This window comes from Enhydra lutris, unplaced genomic scaffold, assembly GCF_002288905.1.
Source record: "Enhydra lutris kenyoni isolate GAN:26980312 unplaced genomic scaffold, ASM228890v2 scaffoldscaffold60, whole genome shotgun sequence".
Classification (NCBI taxonomy): domain Eukaryota; kingdom Metazoa; phylum Chordata; class Mammalia; order Carnivora; family Mustelidae; genus Enhydra; species Enhydra lutris.
The window spans coordinates 4,017,036-4,033,846 of NW_019154144.1; the positions used below are offsets into that span (position 1 = coordinate 4,017,036).

Below are 16,811 nucleotides of genomic sequence, written 5' to 3' on the forward strand. Positions count from 1 at the left end.
CAAAAGAAAAGAGAAAAGATCCAAATCAGTAAAATCATGAATGAAAGAGATCACAACCAACACCAAAGAAATACAATTATAAGAACATATTATGAGCAACTATACGCCAGCAAATTTGACAATCTGGAAGAAATGGATGCATTCCTAGAGACATGTAAACTACCAAAACTGAAACTGGAAAAAATAAAAAAAAAAAAAAAAAAAACTGAACAGACCCATAACCATTAAGGAGATGGAAGCAGTCATCAAAAATCTCCCAACAAACAAGAGCCCAGGAACAGAGAACTTACCAGGGGAATTCTACCCAAACATTTAAAGAAGAATTAATACGTATTCTCCTGAAACTGTTCCAAAAAATAGAAATGGAAGGAAAACCCAAACTCATTTTATGAGGCCAGAATTACCTTAATCCCAAAACTGGACAAAGACCCCATCAAAAAGAAGAATTATTTAAAAAAGAGAGAGAGAAAGAAAGAGAGAGAATTACAGACCAATATCCCTGATGAAGATGGATGCAAAAATTATCACCAAAATACTAACCAATAGGATCCAACAGTACATTAAAAGGATTATTCTCCTTGACCAAGTGGGATTTATTCCTGGGCTGCAAGCTTGATTCAACGTCCACAAATCAATGTGATACAGTACACAAATAAAAGAAAGGACAAGAACCATATGATACTCTCAATGGATGCTGAAAAAGCATTTGACAAAGTACAGCATCCCTTCTTGATCAAAATTCCTCACAGTGTAGGGATAAATGGTACATACCTCAACATCATAAAGTCATCTATGAAAAACCCACAGCGAATATCATTCTCAATGGGGAAAAACTGAGAGCTTTTCCCCTAAGGTCAGGAACAAGGCAAGGCTGTTCACTATCACCACTACTATTCAACATAGCACTAGAATTTCTATCCTCAGCAATCAGACAACAAAAAGAAAGAAAAGGCATCCAAATTGGCAAAGAAGTCAAACTATCACTCTTTGTAGACAATGTTATACTTTCTGTAGAAAACCCAAAAGATTCCACCCCAAAATTGCTAGAATTCATCCAGAAATTACGTTAAGTGGCAGGATATAAAACCAACGCACAGAAATCACTTGCATTTGTGCAACAAATGTTGCTGTTCTCATAGCAACAATGTGACAAAAGAGAAATTAAGGAGATTAAGGAGTCCATCCCATGTAGAATTGCACCCAAAACCATAAGATACTTAGGAATCCATCTAACCAAAGAGACAAAGGATCTGTACTCAGAAAAATATACAATAGTCATGAAATAAATGGAGGAAGACACAAAAAAATGGAAAAACATTCCAGGCTCATGGATTGGAAGAACAAATATTGTGAAAATGTCTATGCTTCCTAGAATAAGCCACAGAGTCCATGCAATCCCTATAAAAATACCATCCACATTTTTCACAGAACTGGAATAAATAATCCCAAAATTTGTATGGAAACAGAAAAGACCCCGAGTAGCCAAAGGGATATTGAAAAAGAAAACCAAAGCTGGTGGCAACCCAATTGCAGACTTCAAGTTCTATTACAAAGCTGTAATCATCAAGACAGTATGGTACTGGCATAAAAACAGACCCACAGATCAATGGAACAGAATAGAGAAACCAGAAATGGACCCTCAACTCTAGGGTCAACTAATCTTCCTCAAAGCAGGAAAGACTATCCAATCGCAAAACAAAGTGTCTTCAATAAATGCTGCTGGGAACATGGGACAGCCACATACAGAAGAATGAAACTGGACCATTTCCTTATAGCATACACAAAAATTAGACTCCAAATGGATGAAAGAGTTTAATGTGAGAAAGGAATTCATCCAAATCCTTGAGGAGAGCAGAGGCAGCAACTGCTTTGACCTCAGCCACAGCAACTTCTTGCTAGACACATCTCCAAAGGCGAGGGAAACAAAGCAAAAATGAACTGTTGGGATTTCATCAAGATAGAAACTTTTGCACAGCAAAGAAACAGACAACAAAACCAAAAGACAATAAACAGAATGAGAGAATATATTTTCAAATGACATATCAGATAAAGGGCTAGTATCCAAAATCTAGAAAGAACTTATCAAACTCAACACCCACAGAACAAAAATTCAATCAAGAAATAGGCCAAAGACATGAACAGACATTTCTCCAAAGAATACATCCAAATGGCCAAGAAACACACAAAAAAGTGCTCAACATCCCTTGACATTAGGGAAATACAAATCAAAACTATAATGAGATGCCACCTTACACCAGTTTGAATGGTTAAAATTAACCAGACAGAAAACAAGTATTGGCGAGGTTGTGGAGAAAAGAGAACCTTCTTACACTCTTGGTGGGAATGCAAGCTGGTGCAGTCACTCTGGAAAATAGTATGGAGGTTCCTCAATAAGTTGAAGAGCTATGCTACAACCCAGCAATTGGGTATTTACAGCAATGGGTAAATACCCAATCCTGGGTATTTACAGCAATAATATAGATGGATATAGATGTAGTGAAAAGAAGGGCTACCTGCACCCCAATGTTCATAGCAGCAATGTCCACAATAGCCAAATTGTAGGAAAAGCCTAGATGTCCCTCAACAGATGAATGGATAAAGAAAACGTGGTCCATAGATATAATGGAATATTAATAAGCCATCAGAAAGGATGAATACCCTCCATTCACCTTGACATGGATGGAACTGGAGGGTATTATGCTGAATGAAATAAGTCAAGCAAAGAAAGACAATTATTATATGGTTTCACTCATACATGGAACATAAGTAATAGAACAGAGGACCACAGGGGAAGGGAAGGAAAGCCAAATGGGAAGAAATCAGAGAGGGAGACAAACCATGAGAGACTCTGGACTCCAGGAAACAAATAGGGTTATAGAAGGGAGGGGGTTGGGGGGATGGAGTAGTTGGGTGACAGGTATTAAGGAGGGCACATGTTGCGATGAACACTGGATGTTATAGGCAACTAATGAATCACTGAACACTACATTAAAATCTACTGATTTACTGATGTTGGATAATGAATTTAAATTTTTAAAATTAAATTACATTAAATTAAATTAAAAAATAAAAAATAAAACCAAAACAGAAACCGTACATAACCCAGAGGGCTCCATGCTCTTGGAGGCTGAGCTAGTGGCCACAGTCAAGGCCTCTGGCAGTCAGGGGTCTGGAAGTCTGAAAGGTGGCTCAGCGCACCCTTGACCCTGAAGCCCTATGGTCATGGGAAGGTGCAGGGACTGGGAGAAAGACCCAACCAGAGTCCATTCTGCCTCCACAGATCAGCAGGACCACTCCCAGCCCCACCAGGCAGTGTCTGTCTAGAACCAGGAAGAAAACCTTTTCCCTCAACTGTTTTTTCTTAAGATGGTTGCTCAGCATTGACACAGAAAAACATGTGACATAAAACTGGGCCTGTTCACCTCTACAAATGACCCAGAAGTTATCAAATTTTAGTGACCACAAAGAGAGGACCATGTGTCCCCAGGTAGGCCTCCTGTGTGCAGATACAGCTGGGGACCCTGGACATGCCCATGTGGGTAGTGGTGGGCTCCATGGTCTACCTTGAGGGGACAGAAGTAGGAACATGATCTTACAGCTCTACTCAGAACAGCATCCCCTGATGGAGACGGGGACAGCCCCCCATGAGTCCTGTATGTCCAGGAGATTCTTGGGTACTTCCACGAATCTCAGCTTCTCCATGAAGGTGGGGGTAGGACAGACTAGCCGCCATGGGTCCCACAGGTCCTCCAGGTAACAGCCTAGGAGCTGTGAGTCCCACAGGTCCTCTGGGGACAGCCTCTCATGAGTCCTTTATGTCCTGTTGATTCTTGAGCACAACCCAAATCTCAGCTTCTTCATGAAGTAGGGGGAGGGCAGCCCAGCAGCTTTGGGTCCCACAGGTCCTCCTGGGACAGCCCTTCATGAGTTCTGGACATCCTGGTAATTCTTGGGCATGGCCCAAATCTCAGCTTCTTCATGACAGGGGGTGGAGAGCATAGGGGGTGCGGGGGGGCATGGGGAGGGCAGCCCAGTTGCTGCAGGTCCCGCAGGTACTCCAGGGATAGCACCTTGGTGGGCTTGTGGTCCAGCAGGTACATATTCAAGTGGCTCACATCATGCCACACAACCTTGATCCCATTGGCCAGGTCGACCCTCATCACCTGGTGACAGGCCAAGGTCAGTCAGTTAACATCCTCCACCAGCTCCCCAAAAAAGGTCACCATGTCGTAAACCTCACCCTGGTCCCCGGGGATGTGGGCCTAGAACTGTGGCCAGTGCTGGTAGCTGAAGTCTCTTCAAGGGCCACCTGGTAGAATCTGGGGTGCAGGGTGCCAAAGAGGGGGGCAGGATCTCCATGCCCACATGATCCCAGAACTTCATGTCCACATCTACACACACCAGGTTGTCCATCTCATGAAGGAAGCACTGCGCATATAAGTGGCTGACCATCGCCATGCACTGCATAGACACATCCCACAAACCTCTAGCCCTCCAAGGGGGGAGGGGGTGGCGGGGAACACAGACCAGGCAGCCCACTGGTTGATGAAGACCTAGTAGGTGACCCTGTGTCCCACCATGATGGACTTCTCTGCTCTCTGCCAGAACAGCTCTAGGAAGACCACCAATCTACAAGGACGAGGGACAGGTGGGAGGAGGGTCACTGTCAGAGGCTGGCGCCAGGACCCCAGAGCTGGGGGCCATGAACATATGCATCTTCTTCAAGGGGGCAGGCCCTGTGCTGCTTTAAGCAACAGCCACTCTCCCAGCCTGTCCTGAGCAAGTCTTCTCATGGGGCCTCCCTAATTTCTACTCCCAGAGATGGGGGCCATCATCTCCCCATCATACAAAAGGGAGCCAGAGGCTTCAAAGGTGGGAAACCAACCCCACAGTCAGCATGCTGGAGCCAAAAACACTGCCCATGTGCCGAGCTCCCAGGCAAACCCCTCAGGTGTCCTCCCCTGGCTGACCCCATGTAGGTCCTGTCCTTATCTGCCAGGAGTGGAGCACCTTTGGGCACAGCCCTCCTTTCTATGGCCTACAGACTGGATAGAATCAGCAGGGCTGGTCTCCTGCCCCACTTTGTTTTGAGTGGGCTGTCACTGGCCCCCATATAGCTGTCTTCACTCCCTATAGGGTCCTCCCTTGAAGGCTACTGGACCTCTTGCTGACAAGGTCCATCAGTCAACCACTGGTGTTCCTCAGAGGGGTCACCCTCGAACTCCCCAGATCAGGAATCAGGTCTAGCCCATGGGCAGGGAAGGGGAAAGAGGACCACTGGAAGAAGAGGGGGCTTGCTTAGGCCTTAGCCATGAATCCAAGAATGTAAGCTTCCAGGTCCAGGTCTACATCTCCCCGGCCCCAAGAAGTTGGAAGTCTTGTCTCTTTGAGGGGACTTGGAATAGCAGCTCCCCCATTGTCAGCAAGGGTGGTGAGCTCCTCTGAGACTGATTTTTTTTAAGGTTTTATTTATTTATTTGACAGAGAGAGATAGCTAGAGAGGGAACACAAGCAGGGGGAGTGGGAGAGGGAGAAGCATGCTCCCCGCTGAGCAGGGAGCATGACATGGTGGGGTTCAATCCCAGGACCACAGGATCACGACCTGAGCTGAAGCCAGATGCTTAATGACTGAGCCACCCACATGCCCTGAGACTGATTTTTTCACACAGGCACTAAGGCTACTTCCCTGTGTTTTCCCCATACCTGGAAGGTTAGAAAATCACCCACACAGGGGAAGTGGGCACTACATTAAAATAGGGGCAAGGCCACACCCAACAGACATGAGTCAGGTCGCTAGGGGGCAAATCCAGGTCCAGCCAACAGGGGAACAAGCCAGACATGAAGCAGGGGGAGAGAAAATTGCTCCTGGCAGAGGACAGAGAGAATGTAAAGGTTTGGACTCAGGCCAGAGGCACATGTAGGATGACGACACACCTGGGAGGCCCACAGGGATGGGGAGATATGGTGGGAGAGGTGAGGCTGGAGAGGACAGGCAGCTGGGTCACAAAGAGGCTCAAAAGTTATGTTTGGGGGGACGCCTGGGTGGCTCAGTTGGTTAAGCAGCTGCCTTCGGCTCAGGTCATGATCCCAGCGTCCTGGGATCGAGTCCCACATCGGGCTCCTTGCTTGGCAGGGAGCCTGCTTCTCCCTCTGCCTGCCATTCTGTCTGCCTGTGCTTGCTCTCTCTCCCTCTCTCTCTCTGACAAATAAATAAATAAAATCTTAAAAAAAAAAAAAAAAAGTTATGTTCGGAAAAGATCACTCTGCTTACCAGAGAAGAATGGGCTCTGTACAGCAGAGGACAGGGATACACTAACCCCTAACCCCCAACCCCAACCCCACCCTAACCATAATCAAACATCATGCTCCATTTTGAGGGCTGACAGCTCTACTCTGAAATCACAAACAAGTCCATCATGCTGGCTTTCACTCCTTGCTCAGTATTGTACTGCAAGTTCTACCTAGAACAATAAGGCAAGAAATAAGGAATCCACATGTGAAAGGAAACAGAACTAGGTCTACTCAGAGACCAGAGATGGCATCATCTTATATAGAGAGCTTCCTAAAGAATCAACAAAAAGTGATTACAGCCAGTTTCCTAATTCCACAAAGTTACAGGAAAAATATCAATACACAAAAATCTCTCTTATTTGTATACACTAGCAATTTTTGAATCATCCAAAAAGGAATTTAAGAAAACAATTCCATTTTAGGGAACATCAACATGGACAAAATACTTAGGAATAGATGTAATCAAGGTACAAGTCTTATACACTGAAAATTATAAAACATTGCTGAAAGTAAGGGAAACCTAAATAAATCTGAGGACACCCCATGGTGATGAAAAGACATACTATTGATAAGATGGCAACAGTACACAATGTAACGTGGAAATTCAATGCGTTCCCAAGAAATTTCACACAGGCCTTTGGGAGGAAATGCACAAGCTAATTGTAACAGTCATATGGAATTTCAAGGGACCACAAGATAGAGAAAACCATGTTGAAAAAGAAAATCAAACATGACAGGTCATACTTCCAAAGTTCAAATCTTAATAAAAAGCAACAGTAAGGGGCACCTGGGTGGCTCACTGGGTTAAGCCTCTGCCTTTGTTCGGCTCAGGTCATGATCTCAGTCCTGGGTTCCAGCCCCGCATTGGGCTTTCTGCTCAGCAGAGAGCCTGCTTCTCCCCATCTCTCTGTCTGCCTCTCTGCCTACTTGTGATTTCTCTGTCAAATAAATAAATAAAATCTTTTAAAAAAAAATTTTTTTAAAGCAACAGTAAATAAAACATCGTGATAGTGTCATAAAGGTATGCATTCACCCTGAAATAAACAGTATATTCTATATTAACTAATTGAATTTAAATTTAAAAAATTTTTAAGCAAATAAAATAAAAAAATTTTTAAAGTACACATACAGATCAGTGGGATTTAACTGAGATTCCAGAAATAAACCCCTTCATCTATGGTCCTCTGAATTTTGACAAGGGTGAACAACATTACACTGGGGGGACAGAATGCTCTTTTCAACAAAGGGTGCTGGACAATTTGATATCCATGTACAGAGGAATGGAACTGGACCCTTACCTCACACCACATATAAATATTAACTCAAAATAAGTTAAAGGCTTCAATGTAAGAGTAAAACTATAAACTGTAGAAGAAACAAATGGGGATAAATCTTCATAACCTTGGATTTAACAATGCTTTTAGATCTGCCACCAAATCAGATCTAAAAGGGAAAGAAAAGCGAAAAGAAAAAGGGAAGGGAAAGAAAAAATAAGCATAAGAAGGGAAAGAAAAAATAGATAAAATTATAGCCTCAAAATTAAAAATTTGTCCTGGGCACCTGGGTGGCTCAGTTGGTTAACTGTCTGTCTCTCAATTTTGGCTCAGATCTCAGGGTCATGAGATTGAGCCCGACATCAGGCTCCACACAAAGTGTGGGGCCTGCTTAAGATTCTCTTTCCTTCTCCCTCTGCCCCTGTCCACTCGCACACTCTCTCTCACTCACTCTTTAAAAAGAAATGAAAAAATAACTAAAAATCTTTGTGCATCACAAAATACTATCCAGAAAGTGAAAAGACAGCCCCCAGAATGGAAGGAAATATTTGTACATTATTTATCTAATAACAGTCTGTTGCCCTTAATATATAAAGAGCTTTTACAACTTCTCAAAAAAAAGATAGCCCCAATTTTAAAATGGGCAAAGAACTTGGATAGACCCTTCTCTATCTTCTCTAGAGAAATCATACAAATGGTGAACAGTACATGAATAGATGTTAAACATCATTAGTCTTTATGGAAATGAAGATTTAAACCAATTAGATTGTCCTTTTACACAAGTAGAATCACTAAGATCAAGAAAAGTAAAAATAACAAAAGGATGTTGAGAAACTGAAAACCTTAAACCTCACTTGTGAAAAATGGTGCAGTCTATGTATAAAATAATTTGGCATTTACTCAAATAGATCAAAGCAGAATCCCTATATGGTAAAAATTGCACTTCTAGATACATACCCATAAAATTGAAAACACTGCTTCAAAAAAACAAACAAAAATGGTCGGGAATATTCATAGCAGCCATGCTCATAATAAGCAAAAACCAGAAACCATGCAAATGTCCATCCAAAAAAAAAAAGCTTTTGAAAACAAATTTAAGCTCCCCCAAAAAGAAAAGGATAAACAAAATGAGGTAGATCCATAAATGGCAATCTTGTTCTGCCCTATGAAGGAATGAAGTAAAATGGTTCATTTATGGGGAAAAAATATGGTTGTTGCCTAAAAATATTAAACACAGAATTCCACTGTAGCCTATATGCCCCCCAAAACTGAAAATAGAGGTATCTTATTCAAAGCAGTGTTTCTCACAACAGCCAAAAGGCAGAACTAACCCAAGTGTCCATTGACAGATAAATGGATAAACAAAATGTGGTTTATACATGATGGAACACGATTCAGCCTTAAAAACAAAGGGAGTTCTGACATAGGCTACAACACAGATTGAACCTGGAAGTTGTTATGCTGACTGAAATCAGCCAGCCACAGAAGGACAGATACTCTATGAGTCCACTTGGAAGAGGTGTGTGGGACACAAAGCTGGATGTGGTTTCAGGGACTGAGGGGAAAGGGCAATGGGGAATTGGTGTCTCATGCATACAGTCTCCCTCAGAATGAAAAAGATCTGGAGAATGACGTACAATAATGTACAACTCAGCTAAGGCCAGAGAACTGTGTACCTGAAATGTTTTAAGGGGTCAACGTTCTTATGTTTAGTCACCATGAAAAAGTGAATGAAGGACAATGCATGTCACAATGTAGATGGACACTGAAAACAGCCCCAGTGACATAAGCCGTATAGAAATACCACTCAGATTGGAGCCATCTGTGCTCCTTAAAGCCATCAAGGTTACCCAAAGAAGGGGAAGTCCTAGAAAAAGTTCCAGAAGAAGAAAACTGGATCTGAATGGAGAAAACATTTCAGACCATCAGGCAGGTGGTGACAGCTGAAATGGGCTGTGCTCTCGGTTCAAATGTGGGAACCATCACAATTTCCTCACTTGGGGTTACGTGGTGGTTCCACAGGATAGTGTCCTGCTTTGGCATAAAATGCACTGAAATAGCCCATGTGAAGTGGCAAACGTGGTAAAGAAATGATAGCTGGGAGTCTGAGTGTGGAGATAAAGCATATTTGTGCTGCTGTGACAAGTTAATACAGATTTGAAATCACTGCAGAGTAAATGATTCTTCCAAACATCCACGTTAGCACCACATCACAGAAGCAGAGAGGACATCAGACTTTGCGGTGGAGGCCAAGCCCTCCCAGATCCAGTTCACCCACCATGGAGAGGCCCCTTGCCCTTGGAAGAGGCCACATGTTAGGACCTGAGGTCCTGCGCCCTCTGCAGGGGGTGGAGGCAGTGCAGGACTGGGGAGCTCACCCTTCAATGGAAGCACCTGCTCCCTCCCGGGGTCCAGCTGAAGCTATTTCATTCTGGAAATTCAAGCTGCATGGAGCCCAATATCCCCTAACTTCTCCAAGAATAGCTAAGGAAAAATGAGTTGGAAACAATATGGAATGACAATAATTCCTGACCCAAACAGTGGCCCCAGACATGACCCTGGCCCTGACGCAGACCACACTCTGACTTCAACTTGCTCTCAAGCCTGGCCCTGACCCCAATCCAAAACCCTAACCCTAGCTCCCAACCCAAACAGGGTTTGGATTTTGGATGAGGATAAGGATTTAGAGTGAGAGACAAGGGAATAGTTAAAGTTTAGGACTTTATGTTTATGATTTAGGGTTTAAAACTCAGGGCTTCTTGAATAAGGTTTAAGGTCAAATTTGGGGCTTGGGTTCATGCTGAGATTTGGGCTCAGGGTTCATGACTCAGAACTCTGGTTTAGGGTTTGGGTTCATGGTTTAGGGCTTGGCTCTAGGGTTCAGGTTCATATTCCAGGCTTTGGGTTCAATTTCAGGTTTGGGATTCAGGGTTCTAGTTTAGGCTTTAAGGTCAGGTTAGGTTTCAGCCTTAAAGTTAAGGGTTAAGGTTAGGTTTAGGGATGACACGTTTTCTTCAATTGTCATCATGCACACGAAGTTTCTTTCTGAAGTTTCTAAATCTGTAATGTATTTTGTCCAGGTGTCAGGAGCTGGTTTGGAATTTAGGATCTCAGTAACTCCCTACTGACAGCATTCTAGAATCTCCCAGTCACCCAGAAGCATCTTTTTTCTTGGCCCAAACATACCTTTGCCAGAGAAGGGCAAGCTGGTGCCAAGTTTGGGATGATTTCACAATGGTAGAGGTGTAAAACCAAATATCATATAACTGTTCATGGAAAATGAAACAGGAGACAAGCAATTGGTCAACTCATGATTCTTCCACAATAACAAAGACCAAGTTTCCAATAGAATCTGATAATGTTTCCTAGGAAGGCCTATGGTACTCATTACCACTACCAAAAGAGGGCCCCCTCCCCTGGTTTAAACTAGAAATCACAGCAGGATACTTCCTATTTTGTGTCAAAAATAAAATTTTATTATTTGGCTGTTCCAGTGTACAATCTGTGGAAGCATTGACAACATTTTCTTTTCTCAAATCCTCATTAACACACGGGTAAGATGCAAGCAATGTTGTAATGGACTGCTCATTGGAATACCAAGTACAAGGAGGGCTCTTAGAAGCAATAAAAAGATATTGAATATGAAACTCAAAAAAACACCCTTTATGGGCACTTAATGAGGATCCCTAACCATAACATCTAACATCCCATCCTATGAAATTCACCCATAAAAATCATCAATAACAATAGCCTGCTGACCACTGTAACCACCCCACCATTGACCTCTAGGCTTGTAATACACACTCCAACTGCTAGAGACACACTGCTCAGCAGCAAACTAGGACTTGCCCAGTCCTGGTGGACCAACTCTTACAGTGAAGCCAAAAAATCCCACTCCTTGGTAATCAAAGCCATTAGGACAAAGTCACAGAAACCACACCCAGAACGCAATAAAGACAGACATCTCATGAAGCGGATGCTGCAGATCACCACCACTCCCACGAAGTAACTCTACAGTGGACTCCAGGTCTGTCCCCTTCCCAGGGTTACATGGGGCACCACATTCTTCCAGTACTCCATCCTCAGAAAAAAACTGTGAACTGTTTCTGTCAGTCCTGTGTACAGGCTCACAGTGAGCCCTGTGAAAGCCAGACACGTTCTTGAGAGCACTCAGTCTCTCACACATACCCTAGCAGATGGAGTATACTGCCCTCCCTGACTTCTATACCAACTAGAGAATACTTGGAAAAAGTCTTGCCATACTCCATGCAAAAGGCATATTCTTCATCTGCAAAATGATGGGTGGTGAAACACCAAAGACTCCTTGCACCTTCTCAAACCTAGTTAAATTGGAGATACAGCTTGGCCAGAGCTATTATCCCTACTCCCCTACACATACCCGTGCATGCTTCCCTTGTGCACTCCAGACCAGTTTCCATCCACTTTGCTCATTCTCAGCCATTGTCTCTGCAGAGTAGTACAGTAGTACCAAGGTGCTGGGACTGAGGTGCTAGGTGCTAAGCCAGCACCTTGGACACACTTACTATCAGAAATTAATATTTGTTTTATTAACAGATGCATTCCAGAAGATCTTGCCACCACCATTATTAGAAAAGTCATTACAACAGAGATCCTAACAACATGTGCCAGTCTACACAACTCCACTCCCTGGTTCCAGGAATTGGCTCATCCATGGACATGTGACCTGGTCCCAGATAATGAAGTGGGAGGAACCTTGGGTATCAGCCCACAGAGCCAAGCATGGGGTGGACCACCCAAGCCAGGGACTTTTCCATCACAACTACAGAAGTGGCCTAGGCCAGGCCCATGCCAGTGCCACAGAGGGTCCAGGAAGCCAGGTGTTCCATGACATTGCGGAGGGCTGAATCAGACTTGCCCTGAAGCCCGCACATGCTAGATCCTCCGCTAACTCAGGAGAACCCTAAATGTGCTCATGGTCTTGGCCTGAACAAGATGACCATCTGCATGGTATATAATCCACCAGATAGATCTGCCAGGCAATGGGGACATCTTCAGCCAAACAATACCCACCATGGAATTCAACCATAAACAAATATCTCGTGGGAAACTCGAGGCCTACAGAGAAATGTGGGGGAATTCTTGAGGCCTTTATTGTTGGCCAATCTCAGTATCATCTTTTTTTCCTTTCAAGTGGAGGGCCTGGGGTTAGGCAAGATAGATCCCAGTGTACTTCCATTCTGCCATTGAAAAAGAAGAGCCCTCTCCCCCATTATCCACCATGTTGCAAATCTGGGGTGTGAGAAACTACCATCCATGAGCCAAATGAGACCACCCCCTGTATTCTGTCAATCAATAATTGCTGGAACATTAGTTATGGATGGTCTGTAGCTCTTTTCAAGCCACAGTGCAAGAGTGGAGTCATTGTCAGAGATACCACATGAATTGCAACACCTAACAGAAAATCTTTACAGAAGACTTTACAAAAAAGTCTGTGCCCAACTCTGGTCTCAAAGATCCTAGGATCAAGTCACTTCTTTGAGTAGAATGTAGCGCTTCTGGGTAAAATCTAATTTCTTCATCCCCAGAGGCAAAGACTTCCATCCTTTTAGCCAGAATTCCATCTCCATCCTCTTCTATTTACACCTTGAGTGGCACTTCTACATGTCTCCAGCCCAAAGGGAATTCTCTGTAGTTTACATGGTAGTGATGCTCAGAAACAGAGATATAAGTATGAACTTGTGAGTGTGAGCATGTGTTTCCTTTTTGTTAGCCTCAGTGTGCAAGGAGAATACAATACAGTAGCATGCTTTCTGTCTCACAGGAGTGGCCATGCAATGTGGTTCCATAATGATCTCAGAAGGAATCCACCTTCATAGAAATAACTTCATCTGAGAGGACTCCCAAATCCTTGTCCTGGACATTATGTTCCACCAAGGCTGGGAACACACAGAAGGACAGAGACTCACCCTGCCCATCAGAATTTTGAAGGATGCCTGCTGTTCCAGGACAAAAGACCCCAAAACCATTCATCCACTTGTCATCCAGCCAGGCATCCCTGAAAGACATCTACTCCAAGCAGAAAGGATAGACCAAGAGACAACAAGTGACAGCCTTGTGTGACAAATGCCACAAAAGGGGACACTCAGGAATACTGGGGTTCTTCAGTGTTGGCCAGACCCAGGGGCAGGGGCACAGGAATGCTCCAGGAGGATGATCACAGCTGTGTCACTATGGGGGATGCTCAGGAGGACTGGGGTTGTGCAGGGTTGGCCAGACCAGGGGGCAATGGTCCAAGAGTGCTCCAGGAGGATATCACAGTTGTCCCCTTGTTTGACCACATGTGTCAGCATGACTGAGCATTGGCCAGACTGGAAATGACAGGGTGGACAAGGGGCTGTGTCCCTAAACTGTCTTCTGCAAAGCAAAAGTTTGGTAACGAGATTTCTTTCAGTATGATTTCATTTTACATGTGTCTATGAGTTCCTAAAGCTGATTGTGTAGAACATGAAGTATGTAGTTTGCCATTGCTTTCAAGTCTGAGGTGCTGGGGGCAGAACACAGTTGATATTTCTTTTTGTTGCTTTCAGAGTATAATGACTTTTCCCACCTTCATCTCAAACCCAAGGACAGGGAACAAAGGCAACACAGATCTATACTTTGAAATGTCAACAGAAATCTCCAAACCCAAGTTCTCACAGGAGCTAAAGCTTCAGGACCAGGGCGACAGAAAGGGGAGACAGATAGCAAGGAACCAAAAGAACAGGTCATGTGTATGTGAGCTGGCCCACTTCTCTACCTGTTGGAAGCAAGCCATGCCTAACAGGAGAGAGTCACACCTGCATCTGGTCCATCTGTTTGCTGCCCTTGAGCAGAGCAAAGGATGTGCTGAGCTGGGTGTGGGGGTCAGGGGAAGATGGGCACCTGGCTACAGATGTTATCTGCCAGGTACCTGTAGGACCAGCTCCTGGTCCTCAGCTAAAATGAAACAATAATTATGTTTAGTTACCTATATCCTGGGACAGGTAATGTGCTCAGTGACAATAACCTGGTGACTATATCCTCTCTCATTTTATTTTCTTTTTTTAAAGATTTTATTTATTTATTTGACAGAGATCACAGGTAGGCAGAGAGGCAGGCAGAGAGAGGAAGGGAAGCAGGCTCCCCGCTGAGCAGAGAGCCCAATGTGGGGCTCGACCTCAGGACCCAGGGATCACGACCTGAGCCGAAGGCAGAGGCTTTAACCCACTGAGCCACCCAGGCGCCCCTCTCATTTTATTTTCTAAAAACACTTTAGGCAGGTAAGATTGACATACAAAAAGCTGTCCATAGTTAATATATGCAACTTGATACTGATCCTAACCCTAATATCTAGTTAAGATATACTCAATTTAGAATATCACTCATAAATTAGAGGGTGTGTTTTAGGAGCTAAGGAATTAAGGGACCAAGCTTCTGTCTTATTCTCCCTTGAATCTGCTAAGTTGGAACACATTTGGCCAAATGCTATTTGGAGAGTGGCCACATGGGGGAAACAGTGAGTAAGCACTGGTGCAAACCCCACCACAAAGCCAATGCTTCCTTCATCCGGTCAAGCCTTGTTCATTCGGTGTTTACAGATCATTTCATAGATTACGAAAATTGTGACTTTGCTGAATTAAAAAAAAAAAAAAACAGACTAATTCTTTCAACCTATTAAGAATAGACAATGTTGTCTAAAATCTCAGAGTTGGCGAACAGATGAAGGCCCAGGAGCCTGGGAAAAGGCCATTACTATTGAATCTATTCTGGTCAACTTAGGAAACAAAGATGACTTCTATTCCACTTCTTTTCAGGAAGAATTTATGTCAACTAACAGTTCTGAACCCACACAAAACAATGCATCTCAGAGGAATACAAAAGGAGAATCAAAAACCTCCAGAAGCAGAGAAAGAATCACACCCAGGAACCAAGAAGACAGACAATAGAGGCTCTGCTCAGGCCAATTTGCAGTCTGTAGATCCTCTGGAGATAGAACGGCCCCAATGCCCCTGGGGGTCATGGGTCAGGCAGAGCACACACCCTAATGATGCACTGTCATAACCTGTGACAAGTTTCCTGGTCCCTTCCTCCATGAGGCACCCCCCTACCCCCTGATGACTCCAGCCTGCTTCTTGGAACTACCATTCTCCTTTCTGACCTCATTGTTCACTTTTCCCATCACTGCCATAGTATAAAGTACATTTAACTACATACTACTCTGTCATTTAAATGTTTTTTGTCATGTTTGCTGTGAGACTATACCTTGCATCATCTACCCTGATGTAGAATCACCTGTTTCATTGCTTGGATCAACTGTGGACTCTGAGTGCCTTCACAGTGTCATGGGGCTAGTGTCCTGGGCAAGGTCCTCACTAAGCTGGCTCAGCTGTTGCAGTAAAGGTCTGATCCAGACACAACTATTTTTGTGCAAGGAAGGCAGCACAGCCAAAACCTTGGTTTAGGTTCAGAATTGCTCATGGTCCCTCATCCACATCAGATGGCATGGGGGAACATCCTGAAGACACTTGCTAGTCCAATGTTGCCCTAGGGAATTTCCATGGAATAGCCATTGTGTCCAATGGCAGAACTCAATAGGAGTGGGGGGGATGGGAATCAGAACTCCTGAGATAGAATCCATCTTTGAGATTGCCTAGAACCTCCTAGTAGTTCATTCCATAGTCTTGAATGAACAAATGAATCAAAAAACATTTCCTAATTTTAGAAGTGATGAGCCTGAAGCTCCAATGAAGTGACTTTCCAAGGTCATATTGGAAATCAGCAAAAGAACCAGTCTGAGATGGGAGATGGCCTCCAGCATGATCCCCCAGAGTGGCTTTAGTTAGAGCTTCAATTACCCATTGAACTTTCCAGGACTCCCAGACTCTCATGGGACTGTTCATGTGGCATATTCTGGGAACAAAGTTCATGTCAGGGCCACAGAAAGCTCTGACACTAGTTATAACAAGACTCTATGATGTCAGTGGAGTCCCAAGCCATAGGCCATCTCAGAGTTTGTCTGCAAAGATATGGTTGGTGGGAAACCCACATGCTGACAGAGGGTAGAGGAAGATGGGAAAAGCTAGGGAAAGGGGGGGGTGCTTATGTCACATCTTGCCCCAGATGGTACAGTGGTGTCCAGCAGGACAAGCCCCCGAAATGTCCCCCAGCACCTTCACAGAACTCACCCCTAAGGTTTGAAGATGAGTTTCATACATGTGTCATGAGTGCTCCAGCTAGCTCAGGGAA

The 16,811-nt window shown here is 44.1% G+C and overlaps 1 pseudogene; it reads right to left on the minus strand.

Moving 5' to 3' along the window:
* Positions 1-3,600: 3,600 nt before the first annotated feature.
* Positions 3,601-16,811, minus strand: part of LOC111158532 — a 30,613-nt pseudogene continuing 17,402 nt past the window's right edge.